Here is a 21,820-nt window from a genome sequence, read left to right on the forward strand (position 1 = left end):
AAAGTCAAATGAGTTTGGTGCTCTTTAACATAGCATATCAGATACTGAAAACGCCCAGATAAGATCATGAAAATATCACCAAGAAAGAAACAAGGAAATGAGTTATTTACAGAAACCAGAAGGGAATTACTACTGGTAATAGGAAAGTAATGTATGGAAGCCTATAACATAAAGGAAGAGTTCATTCAATGAAATAATGGCTATGAGGTTCTTCCATTAGTTAGCAGGCAATTCCAGATTTGGAGGCTAGGAGGCAGTTGTGATCAGGGGCCTGATTACATTAAGTGATTTAGTGTCTTCTTCACGAGCTTGCTGCAACTCAGACATTTCGATATTAAATCCAGGACTATGTCCTGTAAGTAGTGCTTCTATGTGTTCAATATTGTTTAATATCTATAAGAAATTTTGCACCTACTGCTTCATCAAAGATTTTATTTTCTAAGGAGAGAGTAATCAAGGAAGGCTGCATAAAGAAAAGAACTACTGAGTTAACCTTTGAAAATCCAGGAGACATTAGCAAGTATTTTTCCTGATAAATATTATCTTGGGGAAAATTTTATTTGATTTTGAAAATTGTTCTTGTTGAAGTATATTCAACTAAAAATTCACAAAATATAAATATACACCATAATTAATTATGACAGAGTAGTCCACTCACACTGCCACACACATCAAAAATTTGCATATTGCCATACCCTAGAGTTACCTTCTCTAAATTATTTCTCCTTTCCTCCTCCACAAAAGTAACAACTATTCTAATATCAAACACCACAGATTGATTTTGCTTGTTTTTCTTATTAATTTATAAAAATGGAATTAAGAAGTACATATTATTTTATGCTGATTTACTCAACATAATGTTTGTGAAATTCATATTTGAATGCAGTAGTAGTTTCATTTCCCCTGCTCTGTAATATAGCAAGTCCTCAATTAAGATAGCCGATAGGATCTTGGAAACTATAACTGTAAGCAAAATGTTGGGTAATGAAAGCAATTTTATCTAGACTCATTGATATAAATTGAGTTAAGTTCCTACATCATATTTCTGGTCACAAATACATTGTCAAACTTCTAAATAAAGACCAAACATACTTGGCATCCTCTTTGGCATGCTTGCAAATAGTGCCTAATGTGAATTTAATCATGAGGAAACATCAGAGAAATTCACATTGAAATAAATGTCAGCTATATGAAATAAATGTCAGAGCCTATTTGGCAGCTCAGGGCACCAAATGGGAACTAGCCCTGGAGAGGATGTCACTCCATCAGAAGGTGCACTCATACACACCCACTCTCACTCAGGCTGTTACCATGTAGACACACTTATTAACCTCACGTGCACCTTTTTGGGATGTAGGAGGAAAGCAGGATACCCAGGAAAACCCAGAAAGACATGGGGAGAACCTTCAAACTCCACACAGACAATGATCCCAGCCAGAAATTATTCTTTCCCCTCATCAATGTTACAATAAAAAGATAATGGATGAAATGACGTTATTGGATGACCTACTATAGTCCACCATCCACTTATATTATTCACCCTTTCTATTTTAGGTAGACACTTCAACTGTTTGTAGATTATACCCATTTAAATAATGCTGTAAACATCCTTATACATGCATGTTGAATCAAATATGTATGTGTCAACCTTTTGGATTCATGCTTAAAAGTAAAGTTGTTATGTATTTTGTTATGAGCATATTTGAATTAAATAGATATGTAAAACAAGTTCCAAAAGTGTATTAATTTGCATTTCTCCTACCAGAGCAAAAAAATGTTAACTGTGTCCTCATCCTTGCCAAAATGTGACATTGTTGGTAATTTTAAATTGTGCCTGTTTTAGGAGTGTGTAACATAATTTGTTTTGGCTTAATTTGCATTTCTCTGATTATTCAAGAAATTGAGCAAATTAGTATTATCTTTTCTGAAGTGTCTGTTCAAGTCTTTGCCCATTTTTGTATTAAGTTGTCTGTCTTTCTTAGTCCAGATGCTTGGTTATTGTTGTTGTTGCTCTTGTTGTTGGCTTTTCTTAATGTCCAGTGAGTTAACAACGTTTTTTACATTTTTAAATGTCTACATTTGAATGGCTGTGTAAGTACCTATGTAAGGTCCATGGTTTTGTATCTCGACCCAAAACATAAAACATTTATTCTCTTAACAGGTAAGAAAATATTTGCCAATCCTAAAACTGGAAGCTGGTGTTATTCCCAAGTTAAGACTTATTTATTTTTCCCAATTGTCATCCAATTGACCTAGCAATATTTACTGAAAGGACTGCCATTTTCCTTCTGCTTTTTACTCTCATATTTTCAGAAGTCAAATCTAGAGTTTGTATACATGCTGCTCTGTCTTCTAATTCCTATAGTTTGATTTATCTATTTGTGACAATACCAGACCATACTAATTGATATCATTGTAATTGATAACATCTGGTAGAAAACATCTTCAACTATTAAAATTTTCTTCAAGGTTGTTTTGGCTGTATATGGTCCTTTGAATTTTAATAACAAAATGTTTACATATTTTACAAATTTTGCTAGGGTTGTGATGAGGATCATACTGAATTCATAGATCATTTTGAGAAAACCTATACCTCTATAATATTGAAACATCTAATTCAGATACATGATGCATTGCTTTATCTAGGTTTTCTTTATTTTTTTCAAAATTGTTTATGTTTTTGTTATGTTTATTCTTGTACAGCTCTTGTGTTTGTAAATAACTTTTTTTAAAAAAATATATTTTGTAATTTTTTCCCAATGGTGAATATTAATATATTTATTTTCGGTTATATAGCTTGGTTTCAGCAAACTTGCTAAATCCATTTTTTACACTTAATAGTTTCTATTACATTATTTTGACTTTTCTATGTATATAACTACATTATCCATGAAAATGATAATATTAATGATTCCTTTTCATTCTTAAGTTTTTTCTTTTGTTTTTCATTGCATTGGCAGACACCTAATGTCAATATTCAATACATATGGTAGTAATGTCCTTAATTATCTTAGTCTTGAACTCAGAGGGAAAAACTTTTTGATTTTTTAAAGAGCAGATACACTATTTACTTTGTTCTTTTTGCAATGACCTCTACTGAACTAAAGATATTTCCTTTATTAATTCTCAACAGCTTGAACTATCAGTGAAGGTGGATTTGGATTTATTCTCAGACTCATGGGACACTATAGACTTCACTCATTATCAAGCTTAAATACCTTTAACAAACAGTAAGAAGAGGCAACACACAATGCATAGTAATTATATAGTAGAGCACTTGATTCCCACGTGAAGTTTCTGATGTCCCAAATTCTTTCATATCTAGGGACTGTTGTGCCCACACAGATGACACTAAGGGGGTGTAGATCACCACAGCTCAGGAAAGGCATTGGATCTGCAGGCTCTTTAGCTTTTTTCCATTACTAAACAGATAGCACCCACATAGATATGTTACTTGTTTCTGTTTTCTGTGCAGTTGCATCTCATTAATTACGGGGTACTCAAAAAACAATTTCAGTCAATGCACAGCAAACTCAACAGGACCTTCATTTAATTTCCATCCAACCCATTCCTTAAGTTACTTTTGATGGAGGAATTCTCTGAATCTAGAGGAAAAGGTCGTGGAAAGCCTATTAATTATTTCCTCTCTCCCTATATTCTTAATTTTTATAAAGAGTTCTGGACTTAAATGGATACCAAATTTCACCAAATTCTTTATAAAAATCTTACTGACATAATCATAAATTTTTATACTCCATTTTTCCACTCTAGTGATTTACTTTGAAGGATTCTTATATTCCAAACCCAGTTTGTCCTAGTGAAATAAATTCAAATTAGTTATAATGTATTATTATTTTTCATATATTTCTGAATTTTTGCTAATATTTTGTGAAAGACTTTGCATTAATGTTTTTGAAAGAGACAAGCTTAGATTTTTACTTGTTATTTATTTGTCATGTTTTGGTATTGTGGTCTCATTAAGTTGAATAGGAAATCGGGCTTACACAAAGGGTTTACTTGTCAACATGGAATTATGTGAATTACAGATCTGACCTAAATCTTAATGTCATTATTGGTTCAAAAAATATTGTCAAACATTAGGCATATATTAAACATTCGAGGTGTCCAAATTGTTTGACCTAGCTCCTCAAAATTTCCCTTTTATATTAGGATATGTTTTGATTATGGAATAACCAGTTTTGAATAATATGAGTATGGGGAAACATTACTCATGAAAGGAAGCTATTTTAGTATAATAACACTTTCAATTTATAATCACTAATTCCATGACCATTGTCATTTTTTCTCCTGGCCTTGCCACATAAACCCAAAATACATATAGGACATTTATGATTAGACTATAAACATAGAAATCATAGAAAATTAGAAATCGTAGAAAATTGAAAGAAATCGGCCGGGCACGGTGGCTCATGCCTGTAATCCCAGCACTTTGGGAGGCCAAGGTGGGCAGATCACGAGGTCAGGAGATCGAAACCATCCTGGCTAACATGGTGAAACCCCGTCTCTACTAAAATTACAAAAAATTAGCCAGGCGCGGTAGTGGGCACCTGTAGTCCCAGCTACTCCGGAGGCTGAGGCAGGAGAATGGCATGAACCCGGGAGGCAGAGCTTGCAGTGAGCCGAGATCGCGCCACTGCACTCCGGCCTGGGCGACAGAGCCAGACTCAGTCTCAAAAAAAAAAAAAAAAAAAAAAAAAAAAAAGAAAATTGAAAGAAATCATTAAAAATTACTAAAAGAAGATACATATTCATGTATTCAAAGGCTAATCATTGTTATTTATGCTCTCCAATTTCATCAAGATTCTGCGCAACCCAAATGAAAATTCCATCATGCTTTTTGTAGATATTGACAACTATATTTTAAAATTTGTATGAAAAAGTAAGTGAACTAGAAAAGCTAAATAATTTGAAAATGGAAAAATGAAGATGGAGGATTCTCCTTTCTTCATTTCAAGACTTAACATAAAGCTACAGTAATCAAGAAGGCATAGTACTGGTGGAAAGATAGATATATAGATAATATAAGGCTAGAAATAGATCTGAGGAAATACGGTCTACTGGTTTTTTACAAAGACACAAAGATAATTAAACAGAGAATGGACAAGCTTTTGAACAACAGTACTAGAAAAAAACATCCATGGCATATATTTTACACAAAAAAAGAAAATCTGAAAATGGATCATAGATGAAATTGTGAAATATAAAATATAAAACTTCTGAAAGAGAAAATCTACATGACTTTAGATTTAGCAACAAGGTTTTAATTATGACACCAATATACCATCCATGAAAGAAACAAAAATTGATAAATAGGATTTATAAACAATGACATCTTCTGCCCTGCAAAAGACTCTGTTAAGAGAATAAGTGCACAATCAACAGATGTGGAGAAATATCTTCAAATTATACCTGATAAAAGCCTTATATCCAGATTGCATAAAGAATTCTTAAAACTGAACAATAAACAAAAACAAACAACCCAATAAAAATAGGCAAAAGATAGATACTTCATAAGAGAAGATATGCAGATTCCAACACATTTATTAAATGATTCTCAACTTTATTAGGCATTAGGGAAATTCATATAAAGCCTCAAATAAGACCCCACTACACACTTATCAGACTCTGGTTGGAGGTGCATTAAAATACCAAATGCTCCTGAGGACAAGGCATAGTGGAAATTCTTTCTCTGATGGTGAAAATGCCAAATGATATAGCCACTCCAGCAGACACTTTGGCAGTTTTTATAATGCTAACCACAAAATTTTCAATCAACCTAGCAAATTAATTCTTGAGTTTTATCCATGAGGACTAAAAATTTATGTTCATACAAGGATCAATATTTGAATGTTTATAGCAGCTTTATTCATCATCAAGATAAAAAACAAACCCGAAGTCCTTCAGTGAATGAGTGGACACAAATAAACTGTGAAATATCCATGCAATGGAATACTACTCATAAATTTTTAAAAAGAGGAAGCTCTTGCCTCACACAGCAACACATATGAATCTTAAATGCATATTTGATAAGTTAAAGAAATGAGACTGAAAAGAGCTATATTACACAATCCCCTTTATATGACATTTTGAAAAAGACAAAATGTAGTGATGGAAAAGAGATGAGTATTTGCTAGAGTTTGAAAGATACGGGAGAGACTTAGTATAAAGCTGCCACACAAAAGAACCATTGGTAAGATATTGTATTAGTCTGTTCTCATGCTGCTATAAGGACAAACCTGAGAATGGGTAGTTTATAAAGGAAAGAGATTTAATTGACTCACAGTTCAGCATGGCTAGGGAGGCCTCAGGAAACTTACAATCATGGCGGAAGTGGAAGCAAACACATCCTTCTTCACAGGGGGGCAGGAAGGAGAAGCACAGAGCCAAGCAAAAGGGAAGCCCCTTATAAAACCATTAGATTTTTTTTTTTTTTGACAGAATCTCACTCTGTCGCCCAGGCTGGAGTGCAGCAGCATGATCTTGACTCACTGCAACCTCTACCTCCCAGGTTCAAGTGACTCTCCTGCCTCACCCTCCCAGGTAGCTGAAATTACAGGCATGCACCACCATGTCCGGCTAATTTTTGTATTTTTAGTAGAGATGGGGTTTCACCATGTTGGCCAGGCTGGTCCTGAACTCCTGGCCTCAAATGATCCACCTGCCTTGGCCTCCCAAAGTGCTGGGATTACAGGCGCGAGCAACCACGCTCGGCCAAACCATCAGATCTTGAGAATTTACTCACTATCCCGAGAATAGCATAGGGGAAACCATCCCCATGATTCAACTACTTCCCACTGGGTCCCTCCTACAACATGTGGGGATTATGGCAACTACAATTCAAGATGAGATTTGGGTGGGGACATAGCCAAATCATGTCAGAAATGAAAGCATATCTTATAGAATGGTAAGATATTTCGTAAGATATGAAAAGAGATAAAGATTATGGATGCACAATTATGCATTTTTCAACCCTTTAACACTCAAAACTTCCAAGGGCTGATTTTACTGTATGCAAACAGACCAACAACCAAAGCAGGATGTCAGGGAATCCCGGGATGCAATACAACTGTGTCTGATGAGTCTAAACTGTATTACAGGGTATGACATAACCTCACTGAAGGAGTGGAGGGTAGAAGAACTGAAATAAGTAAATCTGAAAAATAGTGTTGTGACTAGATATAGTAATGCTAAAAACAAAGAGAACTGAACTTCATTTTAACATTATGCTCTGCTTGGCAAATTTGTTTCTCATAAGGATATACATTAGCCATGGTCAAACCACTTTACAAAATATAGAAGTGTGTGTCTGAATAGGCTAGTGCATATATTTTCTCTCTCTGTCTGCTAGAGTGCCTAAAAGGTGAGCCATCTAGGTGGCCTCAAGCATATGCAGAGTCTAGATGTTGATTTATATTTTTCTATAATATTTATATTATAATATCTATCTTTTACAGGAGGATACACTAACTTCTATTTTAATATTTAAAAGCAATAAAACAACATGTTATTTTGTTGGTAATACAGTATTTGCTATTATTGTTACTATTATTGAAGCTAATGATCATGTCTTTAAGAATGGACCAGAAATCAGTCAGCTATAAGAAGAGATCTGGTTGGTGCTTGTATGGTGGGAAGGGTGTTGGGTGTTAGAAGTGAGCTATAAAATGGGCAGTGTGATATAGAAAAATGATGCAGGTGTATATTGCTGTATTTCGGGCATTTGAGTACTGGCCTAATTTTTTTGCTAGATATTGGTTTCTAAACACCATTCATAGAGGAAACAAACCGGAATCCCTGGGAAAAGGACTGATTCTAGAGCTGGGAAAAGGAAAAACGAGATGAGGCTGGATAATTTTATAGTACTAGGAAATACAGAAGGGCTCAAAAACAAATGAATGGAGAATTTCAGAAGATACAGGATCCAACAGAAAAGGGATTCTCATGGCTAAAACTAAAGAATTTGAGTAACAAAATAAATATTGTATTGAATTATATCACAAAAAAGAAATAGATATTAGAGTCAATACTAACACAAATCAATGAATAAACAAAGAAGGGAAAAATATTCCTTACAAATAAAATCCAAATATATACAGTAATTTCACAGTGGAGAAGCCTGGCATACAGCTAATAACCTTAAATAAGTGATCAAAGTTAACACTGCAGGTAAGTGGACAATAGAAAACATGTGCCTTCTGATCTGATGCACTGAGAAATACTTAGCATCTTCTCTGGCATGCTTGCAAAAAGTGGATAAGGTGAATTTAATCATAAGAAAAGATCAGAAAAATTCACATGGAAGGTCATTTTATAAAATAACCAGTGCTGTTCAATAATTTCAGTGTCATGAAACACAAAGACTGGAACCATTTCTGATTGAAGAGAGTAAAGAGAGATTACAAGTGTATGCAATGTATGAACTTGTATTTTCTTTTACTCTAAGGAACATTCCTGGGAAAACTGGACAAATCTGAGTAAACTTCATAGATTCGGTAATAATACATTACCAATATTCATCGTTAGATTTTGATAATTGAAATTTCTTTGCAGAAGGGAATGGCTTATTCTTAGTAAATACCCAGTGAAGCATTTAGCATATATAGGCTTCATGGTTTCAGTTTATTTTATGGTAATTTAGAAAAAATAAATTTTATATGAGAGATGCCAATAAAAAGAGAGATACAGAGAGAGAAAGAATTTTGTGGAGAGGTTTAGAAATAAACTCTAGTAATGAAAAAATACAACCTGAAAACCAGCATGAATACTTTCATTTTACTCAAAATAAAATTGTTTATTCTATTTTGGCACAACTAATTTTTAAATATCATTCTTAATGAGTCTGTTTTGTTTTTTCCCTATAAATTTGCTCATTTCACCAATTTGTGAGATGTATATGGCAATAATTATTTCTAATTGTTGTTTTAATTTCAGCTGTATCTAATAATGGACTAACTTTTAAGTCTCAACAGTGTTTATTAGTTCATGTCGCAATACACTACATTATCTTATTTTGGGATCAATGATTTGAATCTCAATTTATGATCTCCTGCATTGGAAAGATCACACCTGTCTACTGACTTCATCAGCATTTAACACAGAAGAGCCTTTAATAAATTATGTTTGATGATTATGTCATTAAGGAGAATGGCTTTCTCTATTTGATGTGACTGAGGCTATTGATGGATTGTGTTCCCTGAAATATAAATTCCTGTGTCTAATCAGCACAATTTCAGAAATATTGATCTTCAAGTCAAAGGTGAATGTACAAAGCTCTTTGATGTATTTCACAGGTATAGTAAAATTACTCACAATATATTATTTTTAATGTCATTATTTTTGAGAAGTTTAACATTTCTAAAAATATTAATTGATATACAAACCAAATGAAGTATTGATTATAATTTTTTAAATCACTGATCACAAGCATTATTTTCATTTTATTGCAAATTAGAGTATGCTGAACATTTTTTATTTTTCTGAAACTTTGGAAGTTTGAGGGTTTATTTAGAAAATTACAGTATCTTAATAATTTCTGGAAATTATAGCGTTCCTCTGTCCTGAATAGATTATATCATACATGTAACATACAATTCTACAATTGTTTTAAATATATATATACATATATATATACTGTATATGTATATATATATATACATATATATATATACTGTATATGTATATATATATATATATACACACACATACAGTTTAATTGAAATGTGTCAGCACAACAAATAATATTTGAAAAGGTTGCATGCTGTATTCTGGGGACAGGAAGAGTAGCCATCTCTAAGTGTTTGGTGGGTTAATGAGTATAGTAGAAAAGTGTTTAATTTTTGTTTATTCCATACACTATTTTTGAAAACCAATATACAGTCAATCAAGTATAGTTACAAATCATATTTAACAAAAAAATTTTTGAAGAGTGTTTTCTAACGGTTGAATAGATCTTGAATGTTAAGAAGATCATGTGTGTCTGTGTGTGTGTGTGTGTGTGTGTGTGTGAGAGAGATTGTTATTGAATTAGGAATTTAACAACTCTATGCCAGAATTTTGCTTACTCAGTAGAATGATGAAGCATGGTGCCTTCTGTTTTGTGCTACTCTAAGAAAATATCACAGACTGTGTAATTTACAATAAAGAGAAAGGTGTTGTTCATGGTTCCGGAGGCTGAGAATTCCAAGATCAAAGTGCTGGCATCTGGCAAGGGCTTTGTTGCTGCATCATCCCATGGCAGAAGTTGGGAGGGCAAGGGCAGGCATAAAAGACTGTAAGGGGGAGCCAAACTCCTCCTTTTTAAGGAACTTGCTCTGGGAATAAATAACCTGCTCCCACGGTCACAGCATTAATCCATTCATGACGTCAGAGCCTTCATGACATAATCACCTCCTAAAAATCCTACCTCTCAGCATTGTTGCATTGGGGATTAAATTTCCAGCAGATGACATTTGAGGCACATATTCAAACTATCGTTTTCAGATTTTATTTCTCCAGTTGCTAGCGATGTACCCCGACTAACATAGATATTGAAGGAGAGACAGTCATGGAGGTTCCTGGCTTCACTACCTTATTACAACCAGGACAGCTCCATTTTGGTTGTTTATATATTAGAACTTTACACAATATTTAGTATGAACCAAAGGGGTTTTTGCTAATTTATTTTTTTAATTTCGTTTGAATTATTTTCTAGTTGGTACCCAGTTGGGCATTTCCTTCTTGGTTTACTTTCAGTTGTTTTAAGTGAACTGGATTGGCATAACTTGCTCAGCAGTTTTGGGTACTAACTCACTGGCTGGAGGGTTCTAAGATGACAGGGTAAAAAACATTCATTCATTCACCAAATACTTTGGTGGCATTTACCATGCACCAAGAACTGTTCTGTGTGCTAAATATATTAGCAAATGAAAGAGACAAAGCCTTTGCCTTCATGAAACATTCTTTTTGCATGTGTGAAAAGATAATAGAAATACGAATAGATACAAAGTCTACTACAATATGAGTTTGTGAGAAGTCCTCTTGAAAGATAAGGAGTGACATGGGCTACATATTTGATATTATGATGGCCCCTTAGATAAAGTGATGTTTGAACAGATGTAAGGCTTATGCAACATGAAGGATATCAGACTTACCAGTATCTGAAGAAAGGTTTTTCTAGCTGCAAAATACAACACATATAAAAGGCTTTAAAGCAGGAGCTTTCCTAATTGGTTTGGGGAAAGCCTGGTAAACGTCGGTATTTTGCTTGATTGTAATTAACCTACCTAAAGCAGATACTGAGAGGTGACAGCTTGCTGGCAGTCCTCACAGCCCTCGCTCGTTCTCGGTGCCTCCTCTGCCTGGGCTCCCACTTGGGCGGCACTTGAGGAGCCCTCCGGCCCACCGCTGCACTGTGGGAGGCCGTTTCTGGACTGGCCAAGGCCGGAGCCGGCTCCCTCAGCTTGCCGGGAGGTGTGGAGGGAGAGGCGGGGGCGGGAACCGAGGCTGCGCGCGGCGCTTGCGGACCAGCGCGAGTTCCGGGTGGGCGTGGGCTCGGCAGGCCCCGCACTGGGAGCGGCAAGCCGGCCCGCAGGCCCTGGGCAGTGAGGGGCTTAGCACCTGGGCCAGCACCTGCTGTGCTCAATTTCTCGCAGGGCCTTAGCTGCCTTCCCGGCGGCAGTGCAGGGCTCGGGACCTGCAGCCCGCCATGCCTGAGCCTCCCCCGCCCCTCCGTGGGCTCCTGTGCGGCCTGAGCCTCCCCAACGAGCACCGCCCCCTGCTCCACGGCGGCGCCCAGTCTCATCAACCACCCAAGGGCTGAGGAGTGCGGGCGCACGGCACGGGACCGGCAGGCAGCTCCACCTGCGGGACCGGCAGGCAGCTCCACCTGCGGGACCGGCAGGCAGCTCCACCTGCAGCCCTGGTGCAGGATCCACTGGGTGAAGCCAGCTGGGCTCCTGAGTCTGGTGGGGGACATGGAGAACCTTTATGTCTAACACAGGGATTGTAAATACACCAGTAGGCACTCTGTATCTAGCTCAAGGTTTGTAAACACACCAGTCAGCACCCTGTGTCTAGCTCAGGGTTTATGAATGCACCAATCGACACTGTATCTAGCTACTCTGGTGGGGACTTGGAGAACCTTTGTGTCTACACTCTGTATCTAGCTACTCTGGTGGGGAGGTGGAGAACTTTGTGTCTAGCTCAGGGATTGTAACAATCAGCGCCCTGTCAAAACAGACCACCCCGCTCTACCAATCAACAGGACGTGGGGGGCGGGGGCAGATAAGAGAATAAAAGCAGGCTGCCCAAGCCAGCAGTGGCAAGCCGCTTGGGTCCCCTTCCACACTGTGGAAGCTTTGTTCTTTCACTCTTTGCAATAAATCTTGCTACTGCTCACCCTTTGGGTCCACACTGCCTTCAAGAGCTATAACACTCACTGAGAAGGTCTGCAGCTTCACTCCTGAGCCAGTGAGACCACGAACCCACCAGAAGGAAGAAACTCCGAACACATCCGAACATCAGAAGGAACAAACTCCAGACGTGCCACCTTAAAGCTGTAACACTCACCGCGAGGGTCCGCGGCTTCATTCTCGAAGTCAGTGAGACCAAGAACCCACCAATTCCGGACACAATGCTGCGTTAATACATCCAGTATAGTTAAATTTTCACATACGCTATAATGTTGCAAATAATCTGTATTGTAAGCTTTTCGATGTTAAAATTCTTTATTTTCCAAGAACAGTAAAGAACAATAAAGACTACGTGATAAATAGGCCGGGTGCTGTGGCTCACACCTGTAATCTCAGCACTTTGGGAGGCCAAGGCGGACAGATCACTTGAGGTCAGGAGTTTGAGACCAGCCTGACCAACATGGCAAAACCCTGTCTTTATTAAAAAAATTAAAATACGAAAATTAGCTGTGCATGGTGGCTTGTGTCTGTAGTCCCAGCTATTTGGTGGGTGGAGGCAGAATTGCATGAACCTGGGAGATGGATTTTACAGTCAGCCCAGATCACACCACTGCTCTCCAGCCTGGGCAACAGAGTGAGACTCTGTCTCAAAAAAAAAAAAAAAAAAGATTATATAATAAATATTGAAAGTTTTATTTGCACACTACAAAACAACATGTTAGCACACGTAGAAGTCAGTTAATTCAATCAAACTGGTCAATCAGAAAAAAATTTTGCCAATCGTTGTACTAACTTTGTTAATAGGAGTAACTGATCTATTTCATAGCTTAAAAGCAACTTCTTTCTTTATAATAAGTTTACATAGTATATATAGTAATTTAGTAATTATATAGTAATTTCTTTACAAATAATAATATATAGTAATTTATTCATAAATCAGGCACAATAAGAGATTAACAACAATAACTAATCTAGTTGGCCCATGAATAACAACATGGGTTTGAACTGCATGGGTCTATTTACACATGGATTTTTTTCAACAAATATATTTAAAACATTTTGGAGATTTGTGCTAATTTGAAAAAACTTACACCTAAAGCATGCAGCCCAGAAATATTAAAAAAATAAGAAATTTTGCCAGGTGTGGTGGCTCATGCCTGTAATCCCGGCACTTTGGGAGGCCGAAGTGGGTGGATCACAAGGTCAGGAGATCGAGACCATCCTGGCTAACACAGTGAAACCCCATCTCTATGAAAAATACAAAAAATTAGCCGGGCATGGTGGCGGGCACCTGTAGTCCCAGCTACTCGGGAGGCTGAGGCAGGAGAATGGCGTGAACCCCAGGGGACAGAGCCTGCAGTGAGCCGAGATCACGCCACTGCACTCCAGCCTGGGTGACAGCAAGACTCCTTCTCAAAAAAAAAAAAAAAGAAATTTTAGGTGCATCATGAATGCATAAAATATATGTATATAATTGTTTAATCACTTATTACCATAAAATATATACAAATCTATTTTTAAAAGTTAAAATGTATCAAAACATAGGCACACAAATACTGACTACACATGACACCATTGACAGTAGGGAGAAATGTAAACAAAAGTAAAGACACAGTATTATAACTGCAAAAAGAGTAACTGTGCTACATACTGTACTACTGTAATAATTTTGCTCAAGTGTTGCAAATATCTGCATGTGCCATTAATCATCTGTGTATGCAGCACTATTTTCAATAACAAAGACTTGGAACCAACACAAATATCTATCAATGATAGACTGGATACAGAAAATGTGGCACATATACACCATGGAATACTATGCAGCCATAAAAAAGAATGAGTTCATGTCCTTTGCAGGGACATGGATGAAGCTGGAAACCATCATTCTCAGCAAACTAACACAGGAACAGAAAACCAAACACCACATGTTCTCACTCATAAGTGGGAGTTGAACAGTGAGAACACATGGATAGAGGGAGGGGAATATCACATACCGAGGCCTGTTGGGGGATGGGGGTAAGGGGAGGGAGAGTATTAAGACAAATACCTGATGCATGCGGGGCTTGAAACCTAGATGTTGGGTTGATGGGTGCAGCAAACAAGTATAGCACGTGTATACCTATGTAAGAAACCTGCACGTTCTGTACATATATTCCAGAACTTAAAGTAAAATAAATTTTAAAAAATCATCTGTGCGTGAGCAGTTCATCTCTCCAGTAAATTGTGTATTAGGTAAAAAGTGATCTCGCACAGTATTTGCACTTCTTTCACAGCGCTTAGTGCAATAGTGCTTAGTGCAATAATCCTTGAATAACACCATGGGATCCATGTGAAGTGCCACTAGTGTTGCTGGAAGTGCTCCCAAGAAACAGAGAAAAGTCATGACATTATGAGAAAAAGTTGAATTGCCTGATATGTACCATAGATTAAGGTCTGAGGCTGTGGTTAGTTGTCATTTCAGACAGATGATCCATTTTGTAAACACATGAAGTAAACTTACGATATCAATAAATACAGTGCATTATTAGAAATGTATTTCTCTTCCTTATGATTTTTAATAATATTTTCTTTTCTCTAGCTTATTTATGTAAGAACACAGTATATAATGCATATAACATACAAAATATGTGTTAATCAACTGTTTATTTTGGTAAGGGTTCCAGTCAAGAGTAGGCTATTAGTAGTTAAGGTTTTGGAAAATCAAAACTTATATGTGGATTTTTGACTGTGCAGGAGGTTGGCGACCCTAACCCCTGTATTGCTCAAGGGTCAAATGTAATAAAATAGAACAATTATAACAATATGCCTGTATCACTACTCTTTTGCTTTGGGGCTGCTATTAAGGAAAATAAGGGTGACTCCAGCATAAGCCCTGGAATACTGACACAGCCCGTCTGATGACCTACATTGCTATTAAGTGATTAATGGGTGGTAGCATCTACAGCTTTGAAATGCTGGATAAAGGAATAATGTAGGTCCTGGGTGAGACAAAGCAGGATGCTCCAGATTTCATCATGCTACTCAAAGAGGCACAACACTGAAAACCTATGAATTGTTTATTTCTGGAATTTTCCATTTAATATTTTCAGACTGCAGGTAACTAAAATCACAGAAAGATAAACTGTGGATAAGTGGGGACTACTGTATTACTCAGAAGTATCATAGTCTATTCCATTGTTTTCCTATGGGCATGTGACATGTTTCAAGACTTTTGCTATTACCAGCTGTATTGCAGAGAATATCTTTGTGCCTTCTTCATTTCATATTATGCCAGTAATTTTGCCATAGATAGCTAGAAATGGATTTTTTGTCAAAAGGAAAAATTGATAGATAATTCTTCTAGAAATGACTAAACTCCTTCGAAGGAGTTTTTACATGTTGCATGCTTACCAGAGATATACAAGGATGCTATTTATCCATAGCCTCACCAACAGTATATATTTTCAAAATGTCAGATTTTTAATACTCCAAAGTAAGGAATGGCAGTTTTAACTTGCATATGCCTTACTATGAATGTGGCTAAGCGTATTTTCCCATGTTTGAGCATCATTTGTATTTCTTTTTCTGTGACTTGTTTCGTATCTTTTTTCTATGTATTTTTGGGGGGCTGGTGCTTTTTTTCTTCTCAATTTTTAGAAAATCTATTAGGGCACTCAGAAAAGTATAAATGACAGTAGATATTGCCACGAAGGGAATTAAGTATAAAGAGATACCTAAACAGATACTGATGTAATGCAGCAAATAGTTATACTAAGGTACTGCAGATGGCAACTACAACAACTAATTGCCACCACTAGGGCTGGGAAAACGAAAGCAACAGTTTGGAATTATGAGAAGACAGAGGTTTTGAGGAAAGGCAATGTAGAGCAGCAATTCAGACCTCCGCTGAAAATTCAGACCTATGAGTCCGTTGACAGGTGCAGTCAGTCTTCTCTTGGTACTTCTGAGGGTGAAAGTGTTTCTGGGAGTGCTCTGATCCTATCTGGAACTAATCGCCCCTGCTGGGGCAACATTTGCAGAAGCATGGTAAATATGAAAGAGCGAGTTCCTTCTTTCTTGTTCCTCTCTTCTATCTCCATCTCTTGCTCTGTTGACCCGACCTACTAGAAAGACACCTGGAAAAGTCAGGAAAAACATTTGTAGAATCTTAGCACTAGCCTAAAGAATACTATAAATAGTAGATTTGGGGTAAAGAGATGATAACTTTATAACTAGCAGAATTTCTCTCTGTTAGATACGTTAGCCCTTTTCTATGACAAGTTTCAAAATCACATTCTGCAGTTTATCATTTGCCCTTTATTTCACTTACCACTATGCAAACTTTTAATTCTTAAGATTTATCTATCAATGTTTACCCTTATTGCCCTAGATTTTTATTTCATTGTCATAAAAAGTATGCACTACCAGATTATAATGGAATTCCCTCATGTTTACCTACAGTATTCACATGGTATGATTTTTATTTACTTGCTGATATTTGGTGTGTTTTTTTATTTGTATACATTCATGGAGTACAAGTGTAATTTTGTTATATGCATAGATCACATAGTGGTGAAATCAGGGCTTTTGGGGTATCCATCACTCGAATTATATAAATGAGATCTACCCATTTAACTGATTTTTAAGTGTACAATACAGTTTGTTAACTACAGGTGCAATGTTGTACACCATTCTAGAATTTATTCACCTTGTATAATTGAAATCTTATACCTTTAGATTAACAATTCCTCATTCCCCTTCAAGGCCCTGGGAACCCCCATTCCATTCTCTGCTTCTGTGAGACTGACTGTTTTAAATAGCTTACATAAGTAGAATCATACAGTATTTGTCCTACTGTGACTGGCTTATTTCACTTAGCATGATATCCTCCAGCTTCATCCATGTTGTTGCATGTTGCAAGATTTCCTTCTTTTCTAAGGCTGAATAATATTGCATTGTGGACATATACCATGTTTTATTCAGCCATTCATCTGCTGATGAACATTTAGATTTTTTCAAATTTATTGGCTATTGTGACTAGTGAGTGCTTCAGTGGACATGGGGATGCTAATATCTCTTCAAGATCCTGATTTTTGTATAAATATCCAAAAGTGAGATTGCCAGATCATATGGTATTTCTACCTTTAAAGTTAAACAAAAACTCCAGACAGTTGTTTGCAGCTGCCGCATTTTGCATTCTCCATAGCAGTGTACAAGGGCCCCAATTTGTCTACATCATCACCAATATTTGTCTTTTCTTTTTTCTTTTTGTGTTGTTGTTAATAATAGCCATCCTAAGAGATGTGAGGTGATATTTTATTGTGGTTTTGCTTTGCATTTCCCTGATGGTTAGTGAACGTGAGCATCTTTTCATGTACCTGTTTGCCATTTGTAGGTTTTATTTGAAGAAATGTCTATTAAAATACTTAGTCCATTTTTAACTGGGTTGTTTTTTGTAGATATTGGGTTATAGGAGTTTCTTATACATTTGGAAATTAACCCCTTCCTAAATATGTGGTTTGCAAACCTGTGCAGACTTGCTGTGCAGATTTTTACACTGATGTACTGCAATTTGTCTGGCTTGGCTTATGTTGCCTTAGCTTATCTATGAAAGCCATATCATTTCTATAAAATTATTATCAAGACCAATGTCATGAAGATTTTTCCCCATTTTTTTCTAGGAATTTCATAGTTTCAGGCCTCATATTTAAGTCTTTAATCTATTTTGCGTTGTTTATTGTGTATAGCCAAAGGTAAGAGTACAATCTGATTCTTTTGAAGGTGAATATTCAGTTTTTTCCGACACCGTTTGTTGAAGAAACTGTCCTGTCCCCATTGTGTATTTTTGGCACTCTTGCTGAACATGAGTTGACCCTATATGTGCACATTTATTTCTAGGCTCTTTGTTGTATCCCATTGGTCTATATATCTGTCTGTATTCTGTTTTAATTACTGTAGCTTTGTAAAATATTTTAAAATAACAAAGTGTGATACCTCCAGGCATATTTTTCTTTCTCAATATTGTTTTGCCTATTCAGGGTCCTTTTTTCCATCATACGAATTTTAAAATTTTATTTTTTTATTTCTGCAAAAATAACTGGTATTTTGGCAGGGACTGTGTTGAATCTGCAGATTGTTTTGGGTTGTGTGAACAGTTAACAATACTAAGTCTTCCAAAACATGAACATGGAGTATTTTTCCATTTGTTTGTGTCTCTTTAATATTTTTCATCAGTATTTTATGCTGTTTAGCCTACAGGTCTTTCAAAACCTTCATTCAATTTATTACTAGGCTTTTTATTTTCTTTTGATGCTACTATAAATGTGATTATTTTCTTAATGTCTTTCTCAGCTTTTTCATTATTAGTATTAAAAATTGCAACTTTTATATCTGGATTTTGTATGTGCAGCTTTATTAAATTGTTTATTAGCAATAATGATTTTTGTGTGTAGAGTCTTTAGGATAAGATCATGTCATCTCTAAACAAGACAATTGTATTTTTTCATTTCCAATTCGAATACCTTTTATTTCTTTTACTTGCCTAATTGTTTTGGCTAGGACTTCCAGTGCTATGTAGAATAGAAGTGACATGAGTGGACATCCTTGTCTTGTTTCTGATCTTAGAGGAAAAGATTTTAGTTTTTCACTACTGAGTATGATATTACTTTATCCTTATTTAGTTCTCTGGACTTCTGGGATCTGTGGTTTGAAATCTGTTCTTCAATTTGGAAAGTTCTTGGTTGTCATCACTACAAACTTTTTTTTAATTTCACTGATTTTTATTCCGACTCCATTTTCCTTCTCATTCTGACATAGAATTCTATTGTCTGTATGTGATATCTTTTGAAATCATCTCAGTTATTGGACACTATGGGTTTTTTTACCCCCTCTGTTTGGATTTTAATTCAGGAAATTTCTGTTGAACTATCTTGCTGTTCACTGACTCTTTCCTTGGACTTTTAGTCTATTGCTGAGCCTGTCAAAGTCATTCTTCAACTTTGTTATTATGTTTTAATTTTTAACATTTCCTTTCAAATCTTTGTTAGAGCTTCTATTTGTTTACATTACTTATCTTTTCTATGCTGTCTGTTTTTGCCATTAGATCTCTGAACATATTAATTGTATTTCAAATTCCCTGCCTGTTAATTCCAAAATCTGTCATGTGTGTGTTTTCTCTGATGTATGTTTTTGTTTCTTCTTCCTTTTTTATTTTTATTTTTGAAAGCAGGATGTATTTTATCAAGTAATAGGTAACGAGGTAAATAGATCTTTAATATGATCGTTTATATTAATCTGGCTTGGAATTTGGCTGTGTTTAATGTTGTACATATGGGAATCAGAGACTTCAAATTCTTCTAGTATTCTTGCTTTAGTCTCTCCTCTTGTTTTATTTTTACTACTCCAGACAGAGAGACGGTCTGTACATTTTAGATCTTTTTAAATTTCCCTCAGTAGTATTATATCAGAGGTTTGTTGGTGTCCTGGTAGCATGTGGGAAAGGGGCTGTCCTATAATTTGCTTCAGTCAGTCCTTAGTGGTACTGTGTCTCTAGGGTGTGGCCTTCACGAATCTCTCAGACTCTTATCCTGGAGTTTAGTTCATTCCCCCTGCCTCTACTTTCTTCTCTGGCTGCGGTATTCCCAACTTGTTTCTCTGAAGCCCACTCCACTGCGGATTTCACTTGTGTCTTTGTTTTTCCCATAAAGAGATAAGTGAGATAAGAGCTGGGGTGGGGGAGTGGTGGGGGTGCCCAGGAATTACCTTGCCCCATCTGGGAAAACATTCTGAATTCCTTTCTGTTTAGTTTCTTTCCTCTGGAAACTAGATCTTTTTTAGTGAGAAGAGTCTGAGCGGGTTTCAAGATGACCGCCCTTTCCCTGCCCCAGCCAGGGTCATGAAAGGATCTTTCTCAGATCTCACTGTGAGACTCCTATAGGATTCCCATAATAAAATCACTATGAATGTGGCGTTTCAGAGTTTCCCACTATCATGCTAGTCCACTGTCACCCTTCAGCAATTTGCCAAAATATCCATTCCATTCTCCCTACCAGTTTATGGATTCCAGCAGTTTCCGCTTTCAGTAGGCAAGTCTCAGCTCTGTATCTATCAATGTGCCACTGTCTCCAGATTTTGAGGTAGCACTTGCCCTGTAACCTCAGTTCTCTGTTGAGTCTAAGTTGTGGATTTTTAGTTTATCAGTCTTTTGCTTTTGAAAGGTTGGGATGATGACTCCTAGGCTCTTTACATGCCAGAGCTGAAACTGGAAGTCTCAGTTCATTTTTTAATTTTTAATTTTATTTCTTATTACAGTAAGATATTTATTTATTGATTTAATTTTTGTAATTTCAACATTTATTTTAAACTCAAAGGATACAAGTGCAGGTTAGATACATGCGTATATAGTGCAGATGCTAAGGTGTGGAATATGAATAATCTGGTCACCCAGGTACTAAGCATAGTGACCAACAGTTAGTTTTTCAACCCTATGCCCCCTCCCTCCCTTCCCCCTCTAGTAGTCCCCAGTGTCTACTGTTGCCATCGTATGTCTGTGAGTACACAATATTTAGTTAGCTTTTGCTAATAAATGAGGAACATGCAGTGTTTGGTTTTCTGTTCCTGTGCTAATTCACTTAGGATAATGGCCTCTAGCTGCATTCGCGTTGCTGCAAAGAACATGATTTTATTCTTTTTATTTAATGGCTACATTAAAAGCATCTAGCAATCCAACATCTAATAACCCTGGAAGAATCTAATTTCTTTTTGCTTTTTTCCCCATCTATTTGCTCTTCCACTGTTGTTTCATTTTATTTTTGTGTGGATTATAGAAAGTCTTGCCACTGGACTCATGACCTCCTCTCTTCTACCTTTGCCATTGTCCTCCCAAATTTTTGCTACACAGATATTTCTGAAATACAGATTTTGTTCAGGTCATTTTATACTGCCACTTGCTCATATGGTAAAGTTAAATCTTTGCTAGCTCCTTCAAAGGCCCCCATGATACCGTCTTGATGGGCTTCTGTAGCCTGTAGCCTGTTTTCTCCACATTCAAGCCATGGCTTTTGATTTTTTAGCCACACTGAACTGCTTTCAGTTCCTCAGAAAGGCCTGCTTTTCACACCTTCTTTCTTTTTCCTTCTATCTACATGTTTATTGTCTATTTTAGCTCTAAAAGTTTTTGACCTAGCTCAGCTCATTTTTTTCCATGAAGCTTTTCATAAAACAATCACTCTATTTATCTAGGAAGAAGCAAGCATTCGAACAGTTGCATTAGATATAGTACTTTCTAGGTACTTTCATCATAGCACCTATAACACTTTGAATTCCTTATTTTCATATTTGTCTCACCTTTTCAGCCTGTCAGCCCCTTGAAGATTCAGCTGTGTCTGTTTCGTTTACATAACAACTTGATCTTAACATATCAGTCAGTAATA

Source organism: Nomascus leucogenys, chromosome 5 (assembly GCF_006542625.1).
Source record: "Nomascus leucogenys isolate Asia chromosome 5, Asia_NLE_v1, whole genome shotgun sequence".
Taxonomy (NCBI): Eukaryota; Metazoa; Chordata; class Mammalia; order Primates; family Hylobatidae; genus Nomascus; species Nomascus leucogenys.